This window comes from Aotus nancymaae, unplaced genomic scaffold (genome assembly GCF_030222135.1).
Source record: "Aotus nancymaae isolate 86718 unplaced genomic scaffold, 86718_ANA_hifiasm-v0.15.2.pri h1tg000020l, whole genome shotgun sequence".
Lineage (NCBI taxonomy): Eukaryota > Metazoa > Chordata > Mammalia > Primates > Aotidae > Aotus > Aotus nancymaae.
The window spans coordinates 67,796,687-67,821,585 of NW_026988432.1; the positions used below are offsets into that span (position 1 = coordinate 67,796,687).

Consider the following 24,899-nt stretch of genomic DNA (forward strand, 5'->3'; position numbering starts at 1 on the left):
TATTTATCTCCACTATTACCAGTCATCTGTAAGCACAAAGTGTTCTAGCAACCTACACTAGCACCTAGAGCAAGGCTGCAGACCAACAGGGCCGCTCCACACAGGCCCGGGTGCCAGTGCTTCCAGCAGTAGGTGAGGTGCTGTCTTTGGCGAGGGATTCCCAGGTGATCTGGCTCCTTGAATATTTCCTGCTTATAGCTAAAGGCCAGCACAGGCTTTGAAGCTTAATAGACCTGGGTGGTCTGAATATTAGCCTCACCTCAAGTTAATTAATGTCCCTGACAGGCTTTCAAATCTCATCTATAGAACGGCAACAGGCAATCTCATCTATTACTCGCAGGACAGTTGTGAAGATCCATGGAATGCACACACCATAGCGCCTGACATTTGGGACTCCTCGTGAACAATGGCTGTTAGCGCGCAAACTTTCGTGTTTTAGATTTAATTAAAACATTTTTTGCCCAAATACAACAGATTTGTAAATGCCCTTTGCCTTTAGAATGCCCTCCACACTAAATGACTGGAGCTTAAAATCCCAGTGAAGTAATCCCAGCACTCTCAGAGGCCAAGGCGGGTGGATCACCTGAGGTCAGGAGTTCAAGACCAGCCTGGCCATCTCTACAAAAATAGAAAAATTAGCTAGGCATGATGGCAGGTGTTTGTAATCCCAGCTACTCGGGAGGCTGAGGCAGGAGAATCACTTGAACCCGGGAGGTGGAGGTTGCAGTGAACCGAGATCATGCAATTGACCTCCAGCCTGGATGACAGAGGAGGCTCCGTCTCAAAAAAAAAAAAAAAAAAAAAATCCCAGTGAAATAAACAGGTGCTGATTTTATGCCCAGGAATGAGTACCACGGGGGTTTAGACCACCCAGTGACAGGGGAAAGACCAAGTCACTGGGCCAGAACTTCCTTTCCATGAGTTCAAGACCAGCTTGGCTAACATGGTGAAATCCTGTCTCTACTAAAAATACAAAAATTAGCCAGGCATGGTGGAGGGTGCCTGTAATCCCAGCTACTCAAGAGGCTGAGGCAGGAGAATCGCTTGAACCTGGGAGGCAGAGATTGCAATGAGCTGAGATCATGTCACTGCACTCCAGCCTGGGCAACAAGAGCGAAATGCCATCTCAAAAAATAAATACACATAAAAATAAATAAATAAATTACATCTGCTTCTTCTACTCCATTACTTTAGCTATACAGTTGTTTTAATGAAGCACACTGCAGTGGGGGCAGGGTTTATTACAGCATTTGTAACAAAATGTGAAACCCAGAAGGACTTAGGGACAACATATGGTTCAAAATCATTTGGCTTCTTGCCTTGCTTCCCCCACACCCTCTCCTGCCCTTCCCACTTTCCTCTGGCCTTCCTTGTCTGAAGGATTTGGCGAGAGCCCACATGGATCTGGGCACTGTCACTCACCATTCTCTCCCTTTGCCTAGCTCAGTCCTGAAGCAGCCCTGGAGGCACCCAGGCCCTTGGGCAGCCTCTCCTGCTGATGGGCCTTCTCGTTCTGCATTCCCTCTGCTCACACTGGCCCACCCACCTCCTTTGGGAATATGTGCAAGCACTTAGCCTTGTGCGTTACTGACAATTTCACTCTAAACCCCAGAACACATTCTTCCTGTCTCTCACTCTGACACTTCTTTCACCATCTGCTGGTCTCTCTCTGCGAGGGTTCCAGCCAAGGAGAGCTGGAGATGGGAGTGGCAGGGTGCCTCAACCTGCTGGGTCCTCAGCAGCCTGATGGAGGGGCAAGGCACTTGCTGTTTAACCACCATGAGTACCAAAGGCAAATGCCACACAGCACTTCTAAGTCCATCAGGTGCGTGAGACACTGAACCTGGCACACAGACACTACGAGGGCACAGCCTGGCTGTGCAGCAGGTACTGCAGTGCAGAGCAGCCCACACAGTGTATGAAGGGCCAGGGGTTTTGTTTGCTTTGCATTTTATTGTGGTAAAAATACTTATGAGAGCTACCCTTTTAGCACATTTTTTTTTTTTTCTATTTCCTTGATTCTTTTTTTTTTTTTTTTTTTTTGAGAGAGAATAGGAAAGAGGAAAAAGGAAGAGAAAGAGAGAGAATGGGGAGGAGGGAGAAGGAAAAGAAAGAGGGAGAGAGAATGGGAGTATTGCTTTCTTGCCCAGGCTAGAATGCAATTTAGTAATGGGTATTGAAAAGTTCTTTTATACTGATAATTATACTTAATGATGTAGTCAGGAAGGAATAAGGGAAGAAGATAACAAACAAACAGCCAACCAATATTTAATTTAAACCTATGAAATGCTATGCGATTACTGAAGAGTGATTTACTTCCAATTATATAGTCACCTTTGGAATAGGTGTGAGGTGGTAATGTATGTTTTGTGTATTTGAAGTGGAGAGTTCTATAAATGTTTATTAAGTTTACTTGTTCCGGGTCTGAGTTCAAGTTCTGAATATCCTTGTTAATTTTCTATCTCGTTGATCTATAGAATCGTTAGCTCTTCTTGTTGCATTGATCCTTTTGCCATTATGTAATGTCATTCCTCGCCTCTTTTGATCTTTGTTGCTTTAAAGTCTACTTTATCAGAGGCGAGAATTGCATCTCCTGTTTTTTGTTTATTAGTTTATTTTTACTCTCTGTTTGATTGGTAAATCTTCCTCCTTCTCTCTGAGTCTTTTTGTATTGTTGCATGTAAGATGGGCCCGGATGCAGCATACCGATGGGTTTTGGCTTTTTATCCAATTAAAATATATATAGGTTTAATACCAGCGTTTGATGCTAGCTGGCTGTTTTGCTCATTAGTTGATGTAAATTTTTTATTGTGTTAAAGTTCTTTGCTTTTTGATATATTTTTGGAAAGGCTGATATTGGTTGTTCCTTTATATGTATAGTGCTTCTTTCAGAAGCTCTTGTAAAGCAGGCCTGGTGGTGGTGAACTCTCTAAGTACTTGTTTGTTCGCAAAAGATTTAATTTTTCCTTCGCTCATAAAGTTTAGTTTGGCTGGATAGGAAATTCTGGGTTGAAAGTTCTTTTCTTTAAGGATGTTAAATATTGGTCCCCACTCTTTTCTGGCTTGTAGGGTTTCTGCTGAGAGATCTGCTGTAAGTCTGATAGGTTTCCCTTTATGGGTAACCTGACCTTTCTCTCTGGCTGCCCTTAGTATTTTCTCCTTCATTTCAACCCTAATAAATCTGGCGATTATGTGCCTTGGGGTTGGTCTTCTTGAAGAATATCTTTGTGGTGTTCTCTGTATTACCTGGAGTTGAATATTACCCTGCCTTGCCAGGTTGGGAAAATTTTCCTGAATGATATCCTGAAGAGTATTTTCCAACTTGGATTCATTCTCTTCATCACATTCAGGTACACCTATCAAACGTAAATTAGGTCTTTTCACATAGTCCCATATTTCCTGGAGACTTTGCTCATTCCTTTTCATCCTTTTTTCTGCATTCTTGTTTTCTCGTTTCATTTCACTGAGCTGGTCCTCGACTTCTGATATCCTTCCTTCTGCTTGATCAATTCGACTGTTTAAACTTGTGCATGCTTCGCGAAGTTCTCGTGTTGTGTTTTTCAGCTCCATCAATTCACTTATATTCTTCTCTAAATTGTCCATTCTCGTTAACAGTTCGTCAAACCTTTTTTCAAGGTTCTTAGTTTCTTTGCATTGGGTTAGAACAAGTTCTTTTAATTCACAGAAGTTTCTTATCACCCACGTTTTGAAACCTGCTTCTGTTATTGGAACACACGTGTAATCTATTAAGCCTTGTTCCGTTACTGATGAGGAATTGCAATCCCCTGTAGAGGGAGAGGCATTCTGATTTTGAGTATTCTCTACCTTTATACGCTGGTTTCTTCCCTTCATTATATATTTGTCCGTCTGTCGTCTTTATAATTACCGGCTTTCTAACTGGGTCTCTGACGTCCAACTTGTTGATTCCCTGCGCCGAGATCTGAGCAATCCACTGAGCCGGCCAAAACAGTGGTGTTAAGATTGATGGTGCTTTTCTGCCTGGGAATCTCCGGACTCTGCACCAAGAACTGGCGTGCTAAGGCACCAGCAAAACCACCACGCCGGCCACAAGAGTCGCCCTGGCGACCCGTGGGGCTCCTCCACTGGGAATCTCCTGGTCCGTGAGCAACAAATATTCGTCTGAAAGTGTGGCGTCCTCTCGTTCTTTGCGCTTTCACTGGGAGGTACGTGCCCGAGCTGCTAATCATCAGCCATCTTGGATCTCTCTCCTTTAGCACATTTTTAAATGTGTAATACAATACAGGTTTTAAGGTTGGTAATTTTCATGGAATTCAGAGGTCAACCTCTGTATTTTGGTGAAAACTAACAGATATTAATCAGCACTAAAATTTTCCACAAATGCCAGCTTCTGATCACTTCAGATCTTCCAGTGATTGGCAGCAATTAAATGCAAAATTCCAATCTGAGCCGGCCTCAAGTATGCCACAAGTACAGGGTCAGATGCTATGACCACTGTCTGATCCTCCTCACAGCAGCAAAGCAGAAAATGGCAAGCTCGTTTTGTACCAAGGGGGCAATGGGGAATTTCCTGAGGTCAAATTCTCCTTGGATGTGTGAAATATTTAAGGTTAGATGTAAAGAAACTAGATTTAATAACTGTTTCCATTACTCGCCCTCTAGTATGGATTTGGATGTTTCAAAACAGTGGCCAGGCACAGTGGTTCACACATGTAATCTTTGGGAGGCCAAGGTGGGAGGACTTCTTGAGGCCAGGAGTTAAAGACCACCCTGGGCAACATAGTGAGACCCTCGTCTCTACAAAAAGCAAGCGAACAAAAAACAAAACCGAAATTAGCTGGGCTTGGTGGTGTGCACCTGTAATCCTAGTTACTTGGGAGGCCAGGGTGGGAGGATTGTTTGACCCCAGGAATTTGAATTATGCGGTGAGTTATGATTCTGCCACTGTGCTCTAGCCTAGGCAACAGAGCCAGACCTTGCCTCTAAAAAAAAAAAAAAAAAAAAAAAAAAAAGAAATAGCTACCTAACAGCTTTGCCAACACCAAGCTCACCTAGAAAGTGACAGACATCACTGAACTGGCTCACATAAGTTTCCCATCTCAGGGTCCATCCCAGGTGAAGGGGAAAATGAAGCTGGAGCATGAGAAATTTTAATGAATACATGTTTCCTTTCTACAGTCAGAAACTGAGATCACAGAATAGCGACTATCTTCCCATCCCATCACTTTAAAGACAAAAAGATGAAAAGAGTTCTAAAAGAAGCTGAAAGCCAAAGATGAAAGCACCAGCAGAGAAGGAAGGTAAGGAATATTTATAATAAATTGGCTTGAGTGGGCTGGGCGTGGTTGTGCACTCCTGTAATCCCAGCACTTCAGGAGGCCGAGGTTGGCGGATCATGAGGTCAAGATATTGAACCATCTTGGCCAACATGGTGAAACCCCATCTCTACTAAAAATATAAAAATTAGCTGGGCATGGTGGTGTATGCCTGTAGTCCTAGCTACTCGGGAGGCTGAGGCAGGAGAATCGTTTGAACCCGGGAGGCAGAGGTTGCAGTAAGCAGAGATTACGCCACTGCACTCCAGTCTTGTGACAGAGTGAGACTTCATCTCACAAAAGAAAAAAAAAATTGGCTTGAGCTTCTGTCACCAAAAATACAAGGGATTTCAGAAGTCCCAAAGCCTGGCCTTTTATCTACATAATTGGCACCGAAGGAAAGCACTAAACTGAAAGTTGAGATCCCAATTTTAAATCCGGTTCTCTTGTGCTTCTTTCTTCAACTAAAAATATTGGTTCTAATGTGACCGATGAAATGTCAAATTCATTGGTTCTATAAGCCTAGGGTTTGATTTAGGATGCAAAAAACTATTAATCTAAAATGTGTTTGAAATACAATTAATATTTCTCAACAAAAGTTGCATTAGGCTTTGTGGACATATTTGTTCAATAATATTCTCAACTTTTTGTTGGAATGTGAGACTTTTATTTTGGGACCAAAAGAAATGAGGAATGCAAACTGTGACCCACCATATCATGCATCTTCTTGAATAATGAGAGCATAAGAAGTGCATGTTGATGCAGCACTATGGCAACAAAGCCCTGTAATTCCAGCTCCAGGCTGCAGCTGAGATCAGCCAGGCTGGTATGTGAGGACTTTTGGCACCCTTAACATAAGAAGGAGAACCACAGTCACCACTATTCTTAGAGAAGCAAAGCAACTGCACTAATTAAGTCACCATATTAAGTGTCCAAAGAAAATACTGACTCAAAAGGAATAAAATACACATTAGTCAAACTCTGCTTCAGCCATTACTATAAAGTCACAAATCTTGTATATAGAGGAGCACAGACAGTAAGGCTGAAATACACATGTATGTGAAAATGCCATGTGCTCATTTAAAAAAAAATGCAGGTTTTAAAGAGTTAAACATCTAATTGGTGTAAGAGAAGATACAGAATTGCCAGTATTTATTACATGCTTAGAATAGCCTTTATGGAACTATCAGAGGATAAGACTGACTTTTGCCATGTATTTGATTAAAAAGTGAGGGGAAGTTCATTTTATCAAAATAAAAAGGATGAAGTTTAGGTTTTAGTGTTGTTGCTCTAAGTATTAAAAATGGCCTAGTACCAGTCAAATGCAGCTCTGAGTTCACTGTCCTCCTCTTTCTGGAGACAGTGTGCCTATCCTCCCCTAGGGACCACAACAGGGAGGTCCACACAGAAACGTCAAGCAGAATGCATACCTGGCATGCTCAGGGCAAATTTGTCTTTTTCTTTCTCACTTCAAAGTTTTTCTAACATTTAAATTATTTAAAATATAAAACAGAAGCAGCTGGACAGAGGGAGGGAGAGAGAAGGAAAAGAAGAGAGGTTATGTTCAATCCTCACTTTCAAGGAGAGTGAAAATCGGCTTTGGCAGCAGGCAGGACGTGTCTAACTGTACTCAACTTTTCCTATTGAGCATGTTGTCCCAGAGAAAAGACACTGAAACATGCTTCTCCATCAGCACCCTTCCTCTGTAGAGACATGATACTCTTGAGAATGCCTCTGGCTGCCTGTGCATCTCTCCACTACGATGTCCAATCAAGTCATCAGAATAAACAACAGGCTTCACGTTATACTCTGCCCTGGTTTCTGAAATCAGGATGCCTTCTTTCTACTAAGAAAATAATTCTTATAATAATTGCCACAGGATAATTATGATCTATAATTATTGTTAGTGACTGTCAATGATGCATAAAGAATAATACAGCTTGATTTTCAAAGCCTAACCCTGAAGAAGCAAGACAATTAAAAGCTTGTTTTGACTAAAGTGAACAAACTTGACACAAAAGTCACAAAGGAAAAAATCTACAGAGTGAAAATATTATCAATTGGCCTGACTCAGCATTTCTCAAACACAAGTTACAAGCTCCAAGTGCAGGAGAGAGATTTTTCAAGAACCAGAAGGCCAGGCCAAAATCATGACTGCAGATGAATTCTGGGAAGGAGCGTGGTCCCCCAGACCATTCAAGCCCAGAAGGGAAGAATGAGGTCTTGACTCTTATTGTCCTCAGGGAACACAATGCAGTCCCTTCTGCAATCTCGTTTAATACTAACTTGATACTATGTAACACACAAATGATCCAAAAGAGAACATTAACATCTGCACAATTAATAAGTAAAATTCCCCACCTCTGGCTCTACAGATTTCTGGCTTAGGTGCTTGAATTCCAAGGCAGGCAGCGAAGAGGCTTCCACTCCTGCGTGCGCAGGTGCCACTCAGGCATGTGGGCTAGTATGATCTGATGCACTGAGACCTTCATGCTCATAAGGATAATGGAGTAGTGAGCTTTCAGTACCAAAAAATATAAGTGGCTTGCAAAAAAGATATTTAAACAGGTGCAGACAACTTTGATAACATTTCATCTATTTTATTTTAGGCCTTATGGAGACTCAGTTTTGAAAATCTGAAATAAATGAAGGCTCCCATTTCAAAAAATGAACTGTAGGCAACAGAAAAAAATGTGTCCACATTACCTAACAAGTTATATTTTCAGAAGGAATCTTTTAATTCAGAAATGCATATCTCACAAAAACATCTTCTCAACATAGTATCATTTCAGAAAAAGCAGGAAAGATTACTCATTTTTTTTGCCTCATTTGCTAAAAATCATCTTCTGCCCATTTCATCACCATTACTGTCTTCTACAGTAGCCTGGTTTACATCTGAATCGGTTAAAAAATCCTGAATGACCCAAACCCAACACTAAGAACACAGAAAGAAGCTCAATGTGTCGAATACACAATTTCCTTCTTTTCTTCAAGCACTTTTTTTCTCAAACTATAAAGATCTTTAAAATTCCTGGAATTATCTTCTAAGATCATTGAAACAAGAGAGCCAGAATCTATCTCCATTTCATCCTGAGCATAAAGCACTTGTAAATAAGTGGAGACAGAGTCTGTGACAAATAAACACAAGATTATATTTGAAGGTATAATTTTATTGTTTTCACTACTGGGAGGTAGGTAATCTCAATACAAGCATTCTTTTTCTCCTTTCTTGAAATCTGTAAGCAGCATCCTGTTGTATGCACAAAAGGCTGTCTCAGTAAAACACACTTTTTGATGCGGTTGGTTTTACTCTTATTCCTGAATAAATTATGCTTTTACCTAATCCAGCTGTCATTTCAAATATCAATTTGCTTAGCAAACCCTTTTTGCGCATTTTATATAGGCGAATCTCAGTCACAGCTCCCTCCCCACCCGGTCCACACACCTCGCATAAATGCAGACATGAGTTTAGCCAGGCATGGTGGTGTGCACTTGTAGTTCTAGCTACTCAGGAGGCTTAGGTGGGAGGATCATCAGAGTCAGGAGTTCAAGACTGCAAGTGAGCTATGATCGTACCACTGCACTCTAGCCTGGGTGATGGAGTGAGACTCTGTCTCAAAAAAATAAATATAAATGTAGACATTCATGAGACATGGGGCTGCTTCTGCTTTACTCCCAGTTCACAGAGGTTATAGGTGAATTAATCCCAAGTATCAGATGTACTGTAAATGAAACGAGGTCTATTACATGTAGCAAACTATATTTACTATATATATTCTCAATTATTTAACTTGACATATTGGTACTATATTGTTGGCCTGCTATTAATACTCCAAACTCAACAGATTACAGGGGTCCCCATTTAAACTATTTGAAGCTTGTTTAAGGACTAGGTTAGCAATATGCTAGCAACAGCATTTTTGTATCATTCCTGGTGCCAGGTAATACTACAGAACTTCCCATATCTCCAGAGAATTTTTTACTAGAGAATTTCAAATCACTCAAGCGGTACCTCATTGTCTATAATCAGATAAACACAACGTGATTATGAAACTGGATGGCAACAAAACTCAAATGGACTGAACAAAAGACGTCTACACAGAAAAAGCAAATTTTAGTCTCAGGATTATTAGTAACTTCTAAGAACCTCCAATTTATCCCTATTAGGAAATATGCAACGTGAAAAGTAAAAGGAAATTGTTTTAGAAGAATTCCACGTAACACAAGATTTTAACATAAGGCAGTCTCCAGTGGTTAAAAGGAAAAAAGAAACAAGAAACGTGTTTAATATCTTAAAAAATAGCAATTGAATCTGCAAAAATGTCAATTATTCCATACTTAAAATATGTTAATCATGTCTAGATTTGAAAATGTGGCAATAATGAGAAGTAGTGCATTCAACCCTCTGTATCAAGAGACAACGGTGCTGCCCGCCCAAGACTGCAGAGAACAGAGACACAGCTGCTGCTCTCAGCACTCTCCCCGGCCCCCATGAAGAAAGATTCCAATCACAGCAATTCATTTAAAAAGTATTCTAATAATAATTAGACTCATTAACTGCAAACTTTTTTTCCCCTTTAAACTATTCTCTAAATTTGGCCAAACTAAGTACTTGATACAAAAATCCTGGCAAAGAGCAGGGGTCCCTGCAGGACTGTGTGGCAAACTCTCTGACATTCTCTTGCCTTGGCAGGTAAGTCAAAACAAGGACAATCTAAAAAGAGGCCATTCCCTCCTCCAATTAGCAATTCAAGGGTTAGAACTGAAATAATTATGAGCACAGGAAACAGACACATACATACTCAAACATACCCCCACCACCACGGCAATGCTCATAGCTGACAATGGCTGAATTTCATTACAAGCAAATGATTTGGCAGCTTTGTCATTAAAAAAGAAAATCAAGTAGAGGGCTGGGCACAGTGGCTCATGCCTGGAATCTCAGCCCTTTGGGAGGCCGAGGTGGGTGGATCATTTGAGGTCAGGAATTCGAGACTTGCTTTCCCCCCACCCCCGCCAAAAAATCAAGTAGAATGCTCAAGCGAGGGTATTTCCCTTCAATGTCAGACAAAAATCAGCAGCCACAATTTAAAAGTTTACTCCATAATGAAATCAGCATTAATTCTGAAACTAAGACACTGGGAAACTGCATTGGTTTGCTGCGGCAAGGACCGTGCCTACCCCAAGGAGTTAGCCAACTCCATGACAACCTGACTCCATTTTTAGTCTCCCAAACCTTTTTCTGTTTGAGAACCATGAGCTTGAGTTGCTGCTGAAAAATACTTGATTTTAACAATAAATTTAAGGTGTAAAGATTTTTTACCTTTCCTCTGAAAGATTAGTTGAAAAGGACACAAATGATTCACAATCAAGGTTACGTTTGAGGTGATCACCACCAATACACACGGTTGAAAAGTACCATCACCATATATATATTTGCTTTAAAAAAATTATGACAAACTTCAGGTAAAAATAATTTTTAAAGGATCCAATTTTCATTTACATACAACCAATACATCTTATTTACATATAAATGACTAAATCTTTATTCTATTTTCTTCATATAAGGTATTTTAACTGGTAGGTAACTGTCTATTCTGTTTCTATAGAAAGACTAAATATCCTCTTATTCACAGGCAGTTTTGATGATGCTAGTTTGTCTCCAAATTACATACTGAATACAGTTAAAACCTTAATGAAGAACATAAAAATTAAGATCCAGTATTAAGAGCCTGTTTTATGGGTCACATTGGTTATTCAAGGAGTCAACTGCCTAGTCTGCATAAATTACAGCTGCAACAAAACAGAAATCAAGTGTGCTTCTGAAGACCTTGAAAAAGAAGTCTGACTTCTAAGTCATTACCTCCTGCTTAATACTGTTATCGATGGGAAATTCTTATATTGGGTTCATTTCTTTCCTTATAAAAACACTGATTTTTCTAGTGATATTTAACTTTAAAAAGGTATTTTACTCTTTAACCCTCAGAGAACTAGTATATTTCGGCAACTAACCAAAAAAAGAAAAAAAAATCAGACATGTATCTTTGCCCATAGTTTCCAAGGGTAAAGGTACAGGAATTTTTCTATACTGTTATGTAAGGCACTTATTCCACTTTTTTCTTAAAGGAAACTTTTTCTTTGGTTTCTTGTAACTTTTCAGTGAGTCTATCTTTTGTTTCTTCCATTTTCTCTGTGATAAGCTCCTTTGTCTCTTCCATCCTGTCCTGTAGATACTCCTTGACAGGTGGTGGTGTGGACATATAGCCATGACTGCGCAGATACTTCACAGTGAAGGATGTTCCTCCCAAAGTCACGGTATACCGGGCAGGTGTTGCAATCTTAAGCAAAAAGCAAACAGAAGCAAATCAAAGCCTGTTTATTATTGCCATCTTAAGCAAAGACAAGTTAAAATTATTGGTAATAACCAATTAGCCAATCACAAAGCTAATGTAGTAACATCCCATATGGTTTTCCCTAACAAGAGACACTTTTGTAAACTCATTTCATGAACGTTTGTCCCCTACACAATCCTGACCCAGATAACAGAATCATAGCACTGACGTCCCTAATCAAAGGCTAGTAAACCTGTGGGGTAGGTCAATCTGGAAATCAGAAAGAGGGCTCAGTATCACTAACAATAACAAAGAAGCACATGTTTCTATTCCTTAAAACCCCTGCCATCCTGCCTGCCAAATGCTTTCTATCTGGAGCTGAACTAGAACTGAACATCTTCAAACGGTGAGAGGCAGAGCGTGAATCCACTCTCTGCTGCATTTAGGTTAGCTTCACTTCAAAATCCCTTTCCTTTGACTTTCCCAGACCTATGCTACCTTCTCATCACAATCTACTCTGAGTCTCAAATCTTAGTCAGTCATTTACATGAGGCCAAAAGTGGTAAAATGGCACACCTGCCGCAGACATGCACAGGTTTAACGTTAATCAGAGCTTTAAGGACCAATACTAAATAGCAGATGACTAGTCAAAGAGAACCATAAAAGCAAAAAGGCTGCATCACATTCTGAGTCAAAAATCAGGCAGGGTGCAGTGGCTCATGCCTGTAATCCCAGCACTTCGGGAGGCTGAGGTGGGTGCATCACTTGAGTTCAGGAATTCAAGACCAGCCTGGCCACCACGGTGAAATCCAGTCTCTACTAAAAATACAAAAATTAGCCAGCCGTGGTGATGGGCACCTGTAATCCATTACTTGAGAGGCTGAAGCAGAAGAATCCCTTGAACCCGGGAGGCAGAGGCTGCAATGAGCTGGATTGCACCACTTGCTCCAGCCTGGGTGACAAGAGTGAAACTACACATCAGAAAAAAAAAAAAAAATTATAGGTGTTGGCAGGTACAATAGCTCACACCTATAATCGCAGCACTTTGGGAGGCTGAGGTGGGAGGATTACTTAAGCTCAGAAGTTCAAGACTAGTCTGGGCAATATAATGAGACCCTGCCATCTCTAATAAAAGAAAAAAAAAAGAAAAGAATAATTAGCTGGGAGTTGTGGCATGTGCCTATAGTCCCAGCTACTTGGGGGCTGATGCAGGAGGATTGCTCAAGTCTGGGAGTTCAAGACTGCAGGGAGCCGTGATTGTACCACTGTACTCCAGCCTGGGCAACAGAGCAAGACCCATTCTCAAACAAAACAAAACAAAACAAAACCCATAGGTGTGCTGTCTAACAAAACTCTGAAAGAGCTGTCTGCTTTATCTCTAATTTCTCTCCTAAACTCACATTAAGCAAGCTTTCACCCCTACCTCTTCACCAAAACTGCTTTCAAAGTCAGTGACCTCTACAAAACTAAATCCAGTTGTCAATTTGGAATCAGCCCCTGGACCAGTGGAACCGCCTGAGACAGCTTTCACTTCCCTTCACTTGGCTCCAGGTCCTCAATTTGCTGGGGTTCCTTCTAGTTCATGGCAGCTTCTCATTTTTGCCAATTCCTCCCCATTCACCCACCTCTGAACATGGTGTGACGACAATCAATCCCTGGACCTCTTATTTTCTCCACCTATCTCACTCTCTTGGTTGTCTTTAGTGCCATCTACACATTGATGGTTCTTAACTTTAATCTCCAGACTGAACCTTTCCCCTGAATTCCAGTATCTACAACCACCTCCACTTGCATGTCTAATAGGATCTCAAAACTTAATGCAGACATGAGTCACTTAATAGGGATGCTGAGAAATGGGTCATTAGGTGATTTTGTTGTGTGAAACATCACAGAGTGTACTTAGACAAACCTAGATGGTGTAGTCTTCTGCACACTCAGGCTACAAGGTATAGCCTATTGCTCCTAGGCTTCAAACCTGTACAGCACACTACTGCGCCGGATACCGCAGGCAATTATAAGACCAGGGCATTTGTATACCTAACCTATCTAAATATAGAAAAGGTATAGTAAACATATGATATTTGTAAAACATGGGACCTATGGGACCATCACTGTCTATGCAGTCCATAGTTAGCCGAAATGTCAATGGGTGGCACATGACTGCATGTTCAAAACTGACCCTCGGATCTACAACTGTCCTACTTCAAACCTGCTCCTCTCAAAGTCTTCCTCATCTCAGAAAATGGCAATTCAATTCCTCCAGTTGCTCAGCCCAAAAAATTATAAGAAAGCTTCAACTCCTCTTCCTTTTCCATAATTTATATCCAAATCATCAGAAAACCGCAGCAGCCATGACTTTAAAACATATCCAGAATCCAACTACTTCCTGCTACCACTTGGCTTCTGGCCATTATTGCCTCTCACCTTAAATACTGTAAGCACCTCACACAAGGTCCCTTGGCTTTTCCCCTGGTCCTGCAATGGTCTGTTAATATAGCAGCCAAAGTAATTTTGATGGAACAGAGGTAGGATGCTTAAAATCATCCAATGGCTTTCCATGTCCTCAGAGTGAAAGCTGAAGTCCTTGTAAGGGCCTACAGGACTGCCCTGATCTGATGACAGGCCATTCTCTGCCCTGTTCACCGACTCCAGCCACACTGGCTTCCCCACATCCCTCAAATTCTCCTGGGATCCTGAAGCCTCAGAACCTTGCCTTTGGGGTTTTCTGTTTGGAATGCTCCTCCCCCTTGGAGGAGCAACTCTCTCACCTTCTCAGCAAGGTGTGCCATCTCCCATTGAAAAACAAATAAATACCACAAACACACCCCCTCCCTGGTTTCCTTTCTCAGCACTTACCATCATCTACACACACATACTTTGTGTGCACACACGTTTTTAACTTTATCTTGTCTCCCCACCCCACCACCATTCTCTACACTATCAGCTCCACAAGGCAGGTATTTTTCACTGTCTTCTTTGATTAGTTTATTCCCAGTACCTAGAATGGTGCCTGGGCATATTTCAAAGAGATTATGAGGTAGTCAGTGCATACATCCTGCAGCCAACTGCCACCAGACCATTCATGCCATACTGCATTTTGGGACTTTGTCTTGATGAAGCAATCAATCTGTGTTTGTTGTTCTATTTGAGAAACTGTGGGTTACAGATAATACACAAGAGAATCCCCTCCATATTTCCTACATTACAGAGGAATAGTGAGGGGGAAAACACCACTGGCACTCATCTCCCTACCATGAAGCCTACAGCTTCATTTCCAACCCCAACTCTACAAACATGCACCAAGCATTGTATTCACCTACAGAACACAATACCAGGCACAGTGAAAAAACGAGAAAGAAGACATGATTCTGAATTCCTGGGAGCTCCTAATCAAATAAAGAAAACAGGCCGGGCGCGGTGGCTCAAGCCTGTAATCCCAGCACTTTGGGAGGCCGAGGCGGGTGGATCACGAGGTCAAGAGATCGAGACCATCCTGGTCAACATAGTGAAACCCCGTCTCTACTAATACAAAAAATTAGCTGGGCACGGTGGCGCGTGCCTGTAATCCCAGCTACTCAGGAGGCTGAGGCAGAAGAATTGCCTGAACCCAGGAGGCGGAGGTTGCGGTGAGCCGAGATCGCGCCATTGCACTCCAGCCTGGGTATCAAGAGCGAAACTCCGTCTCAAAAAAAAAAAAAAAAGAAAACAACACCTAGCACAGACTGTGCTATCAACTGTTATGCTGTGGGAGTGGGATAAAAGCAATTAAATTAGGGAAGGTATACATTATCACGGTAGTTTGACATATTTGAGTTAACATTATACCTACCATAACTAGAAACTTGATAATTTATTAATTTAATATACTTTAATGTAGAAAAACTCAACATTAAGTGTTAGCCCTCTCATCAAAATTATAATAAAAGAGGAAATCTACCAAAATTTCAGAGGATGCTAGTAAGGATGACAGAATAAAACAATGCTACTTTTGACTAATGCTATAAAACTGTAATTCTTAGATATTCTTATACAACAGAAGTAAAATAAAATAACATCTAGTTTCTAAGTGTTTTCAACTTTCTTAGGTAAAAGTTTCCTAGACCCTCATAAATATTTGTCAATTCAGAGAATGATATTAATATGGCTAAATTCCACAATTTATAGTGAATCTTCCCTTCCAAAATAAAAACACACAGGCATAGAAGCTATAAAGATGATGTCTGAATCCAGAGAATAGTTATAAAGATTTCAACTTCTAAAATAAAACATATGTTGGGTTAAGATCTAACAAAAAACAGTTTATCATGTAAGACATAAGACAATTTGGGTTAAACCTATTTTAGTTGCTAAGAAAAGATGAACTATTACAAACAGTAAAATAAATGCTAAATTTTGCTAACAAGTCAGGTAGCACACAGATCACTGAATAAGGAAAAACAAATATAATTATGCCTTAAAATAATCCTATCTCCATTTATCAATGGGAGCAATGTCAAACAGATGACCCCTACCATGGAAAAACACAAAAGCCTACCAATTATCTGATCACAGCAAGTTATGAATGATCTACCAATTTTTAAGACATTTCTTCCTAAAACCACATTTTACTTCCACTTTAAAATTTTGTTATTTTACATTAGTCACCAGACACATCAGAGATGAAATACAATGTTTTAAGTTACAAAACAAGATTGGGAGCTAACATGGAGTCTCATGGGGAAGTGAGCAGGTCTCCGGTGAGGTCTGAGGAGCAATGGGTTCGTGGCAGTACCCACCTTAAACATGGCGTACGCTGTCAGTGCATTTCCACTCTGGGAGTTTTTCAGGATGTTTACCACACTGTCAGGTAACCCAATGAGTTCTAGAAAAGGAACGAGATTCACTCCTCTACGAGAAAAAAAAAAAAGGTTATTTTCACATATATAAACTTAAAGCTATTTTCCAAACTTATCTGAAAATACCAAAACCACACTATAATTTTATTAATTACATTTTGCTTAAAAGTTGACTGTGCATTATCAAGCCCTTTACCTTCACCTTAAGAGAACATCTTACTTGATGTACAATATGCAACATGCACACAAATATCACATCATGCGGTGCCTTACTGCCTACAACTTCTATTTGCTTCTGCACGTGGGCATCCCAGTTAGTATGTTTAGAAAAATAGAAGCATTTATTAGAGTAAAATTGACAGCTTTAAGTAAACTAGGAGAAAGGATGAGAATCATTTGCCTGGTCTTAGTTTCCTCAACCTTAGATTGCTCCAACTCACATTTTAAGACCTAAGATTTTTACCTCTAAAATTACATGTAATTTTGTGTAAAACTGCATTATAAATGCAAGAGATATTTTAACATCACTTATTATTATGAGAATGTGTTATTATGCAAAAAAATAAATGATACTATGGGTTTGATGAAAACTTCAATTACTCTAAAATGATGCTTCCATTCTATTAACAGACTTAAGGCAGGAGAAGAAGCAATTACTGTATATTGTGACAAATATCTGGAAGGAGGAGAGGCAGAGAAAGTCTCCAACCTGAGCCACGACTTATTTCCACTTTCCTGATTATTAACATTCCTGAGCCCTGGTTTCTTTATTTCCAGTTTCCTGATTATCTACATTCCCCATCCCTGGCTTCTTTATTTCCAGCTCTGAGGGCAGAGAACAGGGTGCCAGGGCCTCCAGTGGGGGCAGAGGGGTCCCTCACCACTGCTCCAGGCTGCCCCAGGGACCAGTGGGTCCAAGGAGTCCAGGAGAGTCCTGGGGGAGAGAGGAGAGTCGGAGACAGCAAGGCAGGGTGAGACCAGGTGGGTGTGAGGATAAAGGCCGGGGGGTCAAAAGTCAAGGTCACACACACTTACATGTTTGCCCTTGTTCACTTTGTTGCCCTTCTGCCCAGGGTCCCTCCCCTCCCTCTGGAGAAGGCAGACAAGATATTAGAGGAAGGAGATGGGTGGAGCAGGGGTGGGGGGGTGCCACAACAGGGGTCAGGGGTCAAACCCACCTCAGCCCTCTCATCTGGAGAGAAGATTGATCGGGGTCTGTCAGGTCCCTAGTTTGTCTCCATCCTCTCCAGCCACATCTGGAGGCCCAACAGGACCAGGAAACCCCAAAGGACCCTGCAGCCCGTGGCAGCCAGTCAGACCAATGAGGCCCATCTCACCCTGTGAGACAGGAGGCAGAAGTCATGGCCAGAGGTTGACCCTCACCCTCAAACACGCTTCACGGCCCATCACCCCTTGGCTCACAGACCCGTCCCCAGTACCCTCACGAGGGACCCCACTCTCACTAGGGAATGTTTCTCTCCTGCTGCTCCAGGGGAACCCTACGGGCCTGGAAGCCCTTGTGGGATCAAGAGGTACCCCGATCCTGCTGTATGTCACTCCCCAGGGGAGTCCTGTGAGAGATGAGTAAGACCCCCAGGAAGGAGACCCCAGCCCACCCATGCCAGGGCCTCAGAGTACAATTCCCAAGAGAAGAGTCTAAAGTCAGCTGCTGATTCTCGCTGACCCTGGACTCCCTCTGCCCTGTCCCACAGCCCCTGCCTAGATCCAGAGGCCACCTTCACCCTGTCTCACCCACTGCCTTTCCTGGTTCCTTGGAAGCGTGAGGCCTGGGGACAGGGAGAGGGGCTCAGAGAGATGTGTGTGGGGAGTGACACAAGGGTGGCAGTCAGGAATGGTGTCAGCGAGGGGGTCAGGTCGCTTGACACTTTGTCCAGGCAGGGGTCTGGTAGTCACACTCACAGTGATTCCTGGGGGTCCTCTCTCTCCTGGGAAGCCCCTGAGACCAGAAGGACCATGTTTCCCTCAGGCCCCAGCGGGACCAGGGTCACCCTACAAAAGGAGTGGTGAGGAGCCACTGCCATGCCCTCAAATTAAACAGAGATCTCTGGCCCCTCAAATCCCCAGCTATCTGTACCAGGTCAGGTGAACCAGGGGCAGGGGTGTGTGACTGAGAGAAGAGGGGCACACGGACTAACTCCAGGTTCTGGGGCCCGTTCTCTCTGGGGACAGACCTAGCTGAGGTTCCACCACTCCTGGAGGGCCAGAGGGCTGGTCTTCCCTTGGAAACCCTGAGAGGAAGAGAGGAGAGCACAGTGGGAGCAGGTGTGGACACTGTGGGGCAGGTGCCCGGGATCCCAGAGGAAGGGCAGGGCCACAGGGAGCCCCGGGCCGTGGATCTGGGCAGCACCAGTGCAGGCTCCACTCTGCCAGGAAGACATCCCCATGGCCCTTCCAGACAGCTCTGGCGTTTGAGGATCTGAGGGGCCTCTGAGGATGGGTGGCCAGGGGTATCACTCTCCACTTCTCTCTGGCCTGGGTGTTGTGGCAGCCCGTCCTTCCCAGGTGGTCCTGGAAGGGGTTCAGCTGTCAACTGAACTCTAGGCTAGAAGGAGGGCAGGGAAGAAACACTCCGAGAACTAAGGTGGATCAGAGATCAGAGGCCACTCACTGGGGTCCTTCAGGGCCAGGAAATCCATTAGGACTCTGAGGTGCAAGGAGACCCTAGGGACAGAGGTTGGCGGAGTCAGGAGAACCAGGCAGGTGCTGGGCAGGAGAATTCAGCTTCCTCCCTGGGGTGAGGAAGGAGGGGCTCCCCCAGGCTCCTCCTTCCTGAGAGCAGTCTTTCCCCAACTCTAGTACTGGGATCCCATTTCCCCGTGCCTGCAGCTCCGTCAAGCCCTTCAGGGTCACTGTGATCCAGCCGCTGCCCACCTGCCAAGCTCAGCTGCATCTGTCCCAACGCTCCACCAGGACCATCTGCACCCCTTCTCCACCAGGACCAGCTCCCCCACAGGCCTTTGGCTGCTATCCCACGAGGCACAGCACCCCAGTCCCCCTGCATGCCTCCTTCCTCCTGCTGCTCCAGGGTTCGTCCTGCACAGGCAGTGATTCTGCAACCAGACTGCCCTCGCTCAGCCCCTGTTTCTGCCCGTCACTGGCTGTGTGATGACCAAGCCGCCCTGTGCCTCTGTAAAGCCTCACCTACAAAACAGGACCATCCATGCCCACCTCACAGGATGGAGAGGACATGCCAGCACAGCGCCGGCACGGCACGTGGCAAGTGCTGGGGAGGTGGGCTCTGGAAAGCGCGGGTCTCACTGCTGCTTGAGGCTCCCTTCTTGGGGCTGCCACTGTTCTCAGTCTGGGCATGTTCACTCTGCTGGGATCTGCAGCCACTCTGTGCCCCATTTCCATCCAACTCCTCACCATAGGACCTTTTTTTTTTTTTTTAACTTTTTCTATACCCGCCTCAACCTATCGGCATCCCAGAGGTGTTGTATACAGAGAGGGGAGCATAACAGATGTATGACCATCTTCAATTAACTGGCTGATGTCAGCTTCCACCCTGACCCCAGTGCCCTCATCCCTAGATGGCCCAGGCCAGATCCCTCCTCCCAACACCTTCTCACCTGTGAGCACAGGGGTTCCAGGGTCTCCAGTCGGTCCAGTGTGTCTCTTCAGACCCTGGAACCACCCTGATGCTGCTGCTCCCTGGAGAGCATGGAAAAAGTGGGCACCCAAGTCACACCCACTCTCTCTCTGGGAGACCAGGGAGGCCATCACCACCCGCTGTTCTTTATCAGGGAAACAGAGTCAGAGAGAGAGAAGGTGAAAGAGGTTGGTGTTGGGGTCTGGGTCCAGAGGAGAAGTGGGCACCAGTGAGGCTGAGTGGGGCTGGCGGATCCCAAGAGCTGTTGCAGGACACGGAGTCCATGGGGTACAGAGCGTGACGTGATCCAGGGCCAGCATGACACAGAGCATAGATTGTCATCCTGCAGGGATCAGGCATCTAAGGAAGCACAGCATTGGAAATGGGGAGCCTGGGCCCTCTGGGGAGTGAACCAGTGCTTAGGGGCTCTGGAGTGGGGGGTGATTAGGACGGGGAGTTGGGACCAATGTTGGGTTTCTACTCAACCTGATACCTTTCATTCCTATGTCCCCTTTGAACCCCAGAAACCCATCATCCTCCCCTGGGAAAGATGGAGGTGAGAGGACCCACCAATAGAGGGCTGGGGTTCCCAATGTAGGATTCTGAGAACATGGGAGGGAGGGTGGGCTCAGGAGCTGGAGGGCAGGTGGGAGGAAAGGCAGTGAGGAGCAGCGATGGCAGGAGTGAGGTGCTGGGAGGCTGGGGTGCGGGGCTCACCTTTGCACCCTCATAGCCCTTCAGACACTGAATTCCTTCCACACCCTGGAATCAGAGTGGGGCAGAGGTAGAGTGGTCAGAGGATGGGACTGGGTTGGAAGGAGCCAGCTCCTGAGACCCCATCTTGCTCTTCTGAACTCAGTCCTTCATCCTCATCCTGGCAGTCGGTTACCTTGACACCTCGAGGTCCTGAGTACCAGGTAGACCCTGGAAGAAAGAGAGGCATTTATGAAGGGACCTCTATTGCCACTGTGGGAACTTCTATGGGTGGGAGAAATGGCAGTCACAGAGCTGGGGTCTGGATAGGGCTACAGGGCTCAAGAGTTTCAAATACTGTCACAGCCACGTGAATGATGAGACAAGGAAATCCCAATGACTTTCAGCTCTAGAATCTAGGTAGAGACTCCTTCAGGGGGTGAAGGGCATGAGTGATCACACTTGGCTTCCTTTAGTTGCAGGGGGCCCTTCCTTCCTGGGGTGAACCTGGGGCTAGGGAATAGAGAATGGGACCACTGTTCCCTGTCACCTTCTCTGGACTCATCCCTCTGCTGCTTCCAATCCAAATTCCCATGACCAACTGACCATGGAGAGGCACCATCAGCGACTCTTCAGTGTAAGGGTCACTGAAGGAGCTTTGAGGTCCTGCATGGGGTGGAGGGCCAAGGGGAGCTGGGTTCAGAGGTGCAGCCTATTCACTGGGGGTCTACGTGAGCCACACATGCCGGGGAGACCGAGTTTTCCTTGAGGGCCCTGCAGGCAGTTGAAGGGTCTCAGGGTCACTAGAGGGGTCCCATCTGGAAACAGATAAAGTCCCAGCAGACATTTAGCGCTCTCCCTACACCCTCCCTCCCAATCCAGTCCTCAAAATAACTTAGTGACTCACCTCTCCCTGAGGGCTGATGTCACCCTGGGGTCCGGGGAGACCCCACACACAGGGAAAGAGAACACAGGGGTCTCCCAGGGGTGTGTCCCCGGTCCTACAGTCAGCCTCACTCAGCATGAGCAACGAGGGCCTGAGACCCTTAATTTCCCATCTGCATCCACAGTCTGACCCATTGTGGAAGCTGAAGAGTAGTCACTAAAGCCTGGGAGTGGGTGGGCAGGCACTCACCTGTGTCCCCGGAGTGCCCTGTGGTCCACGAGGCCCTGGCTTTCCCTGGGGTCCCTAGAAACAGGAACCAGGCATGGGTCAGAAGGAGGTGGTGAGAGAAAGAACTTAGGGCAGAGAGCTGAGTCCCAGCACAAACAGCCAAGAGGGCAGGAGGCATCGAGGGACCTCAGGGGACAAGGACCGGGGTGAGGTCTCCCGTCCATCACTCTCCACACTCTCTTTGGGATATGGGGACCATCCATGCCTGAAACACAAGATGGGTGTGAGCAGCCGGAAGGTGGCCTGGAGGGACCTATGGTTCTGAGAGGCGCAGCCATTGCCAAGGGTGGGATGGTTAGACATCCAGTTCATCTTCAAACCAAGCAAACAGCTGACCCAGCCCCACAGGGCATCAGGCTGTGGATCTGGGAGCTTGTGGTTTTTGGTTCTGTGTTTCTTGAGGATTTTATAGCTATGCTTAGAGCCTCGGAGAATTACACCACATGGCCCTTCTAGGGCAGCTGGGGGTGAAGGCTGAAGCAAGTCTCAGGGGTCAGAGAAGGGGAGTTCATGGGGAGGGAGGAGGAAGGCAGCTAGGAAGGTGGGGCGTTGGAGTGCTGCTCAAAGAGTCACATCAGAGTTGGAAATCAGGGCGTCACTTCCGTGGAGCCCAGTAATACCAGGCGGGTCTTTGTGGCCAATCAACCCTCCAGGCTCCTGCATTCAGGATGAGGGAGGAGACAGCATGAATGGCTAAAAGTGTGTTTCTTTAGTGCCCAGGTCCCTCTCCTGGCTTCCTCAGAGCCCCTTTCTCAACCCGATCCTTTGGACACACTGATTTCAGGCAGCCAGCAAGCCCCAATCTCCCTGGAGGGGAGGGCATGGTGAAGCAGCCTTGCCTTCTAGACCTCCCCTCACCCAGCCCCTGCCCTTGCCACTGCACTCACCTGCTCTTCATCCTCACCCGGGGGCCCAGGTATCAGGTGATAATGGCCATCAGTATCACCCTGGAAAATGAAAGAACACATAAGAGGGGCCTCAGAGCCCCCAACACAGGCAGTCTTGGACCCTCCTTAATAAGCCATCTGATTACACTCACTGAGCTCCTGCTGAGCCCCCCATCTCCCTTTTTCTACCAGTCCCCACTCCCATAGCGACCCACCCCCAGCACGACACCCACCCCCAATGCACTCACCCTCTGTTACTTCTCCCCGGGAAGTCCTAGAGGCCCATCAAAGCCCAGGTATCCCTAGGAGGAAAAGGGTCAGCTAGAGGGAGGGCCCAGATGAAGCATCTTTCTGTCAGGGAGGCTGGAGAGAAGATTCAGACAGCAGGTGTTAGTGGAGTGGGGATAAGATCAGCCACACTCACCTCTCGCCTGGACTGTTGCAGTAGCCACTTTCATTCTTCCTCTGCTGGGGCCTTTTTTCCACTTGGCAGCCTGCCAGGCCCTGTTATAATGTGGGCCCTACACAGAACCTTTGGGTGGTGAGCACCCCGAGTCATTTCTCAGTCCTCCAGGGCCCTATGTGCTCTGAGGACCTCCTCAGCTTCACCTCCTAGCACCTTCCCTGTCCCCTAATGCCCACCCTACTCCAGCTCCACTGGCCTCCTCCTGTTCCTTGTTTGTGCCAAGCACCTCTGTCTTGTCTCAGGGCCTTCGCATCTGCTGTGCCTGCTGCCTGCGACACTCTTCTTGCTTCTGCACATGGTTTACTCCTTCATTCAGGTCTTGCCCTAAATGTCACACTTCATAAAGGGTGTCCGTGAACCCACCCCATCTGAACTGTCGTCCACATGGATCTGTCATTTCCTGTCTCCCTTCTTGCCTGATGTGCCTCTCACAGTGAATTATCTTTTACTGTTTCTGCTTTGTCCTCTCCCTCTGATTGACTGCCATCACCATGACTCCTGAGTTGAAGTAGGTCACAGAGAGAGGGTGGCTTTGTCACCAGAGCCATAGGCTCTAGCTCTGTCACATCCTTGCTATGTGTCCCTGGGCAAGTTACCTGGCCTCTCTGGGCTTCAGTTTACTCATGTGTAAATACAGATAGTGCATCTCTCTTAGGGCCGGATCAAGATTAGCATGGATGCATGCCATGTCCCTGGTATGAAGTAAGGCCTCTGTAGATGTCAGCCACTCTTCTCATCCCTTGCTTGGGTGGGTAGGGGTGACAGTCCAACTAACTCAGGCTTGACATGGAATAAAATACTCACTCCTAGCAACAGGCCTCTCTCCTGACAGGCCACCTAAGCAGCACATACCTGCCCTGTGACATACTCAACCCTCTCTCTGTGCATCAATGTGGCAGGTCAACTGCCAGGTAGAAATGCCACATGTATTTCCTCCCATCAAACAAAATCTGCCCCTAATCCGGCTGGGGTTTTGTTTTATTAGACCTATGGCAGCGAGGGGCCCTGCTGCAGAGTTACCTTCTCCTGTTGGCTTAGTTCTCTCTAGAGAACGCAGAGGGCCTCAGTAAGGGGGAAGGAAATGCCCTGGTCTATTACTTTTCAGCACACATTCCCAGAACATTGATCTTCTGCAGCCAAGGAGAAGATCAATGTCCAGTCTGCCTCCCCTTCCCCTACTGCAAAGGCAAGTTTCGCACCTGAGTGGAGCGCGAATGCTGCCTGCACATCCTGAACAGCCCTGGAGTGCGGCCTGCGCAGTTTCGGCTCCAGTCAGGAGGACGACGGGCTGCACCACAGCCTGACGGCCGATGGGACTCCGAAGCTCCCCCTGGCGGCCACCTCTGCTGCGCCCCAGCCGAATCCAGATCAGCACCCAAGCGACAGCCCAAAGGTGAGGCAACCACAGCCCAGCCCCTGCGCTCCCGAGGAGCCCCCATCGCCTCCTTCCATCATGCGTGTGCCGTGTGCCGTGTGCCGCCGCTGCTTCAGGGAGCCCTCGCTCCTAAGAAACACGTTAGGCCGGCGCGGTGGCTCTCGCCTGTAATCCCAGCCCTTTGGGAGGCAAAAGCGGGCGGTACACGACGTCAGGAGTTTGAGACCAGCCTG

The 24,899-nt window shown here is 45.6% G+C and overlaps 1 long non-coding RNA gene and 1 other non-coding gene across 2 annotated transcripts; both read right to left on the minus strand.

Annotated features, from left to right (window-relative positions):
• Positions 1-10,668: 10,668 nt before the first annotated feature.
• On the minus strand, positions 10,669-17,793 carry LOC110567615 (uncharacterized). Its single transcript, XR_010343593.1, has 3 exons — positions 17,640-17,793; positions 16,402-16,513; positions 10,669-11,632 (listed from the first exon to the last, which is right to left on the minus strand). It is a non-coding gene; the product is annotated as an uncharacterized LOC110567615 (transcript).
• Positions 17,794-20,075: 2,282 nt separating this feature from the next.
• On the minus strand, positions 20,076-23,794 carry LOC135276042 (uncharacterized). The gene is made up of 5 exons (XR_010343594.1): positions 23,250-23,794; positions 22,826-22,885; positions 21,900-21,953; positions 20,789-20,995; positions 20,076-20,133 (listed from the first exon to the last, which is right to left on the minus strand). It is a non-coding gene; the product is annotated as an uncharacterized LOC135276042 (long non-coding RNA).
• Between the last annotated feature and the right edge of the window lie 1,105 nt (positions 23,795-24,899).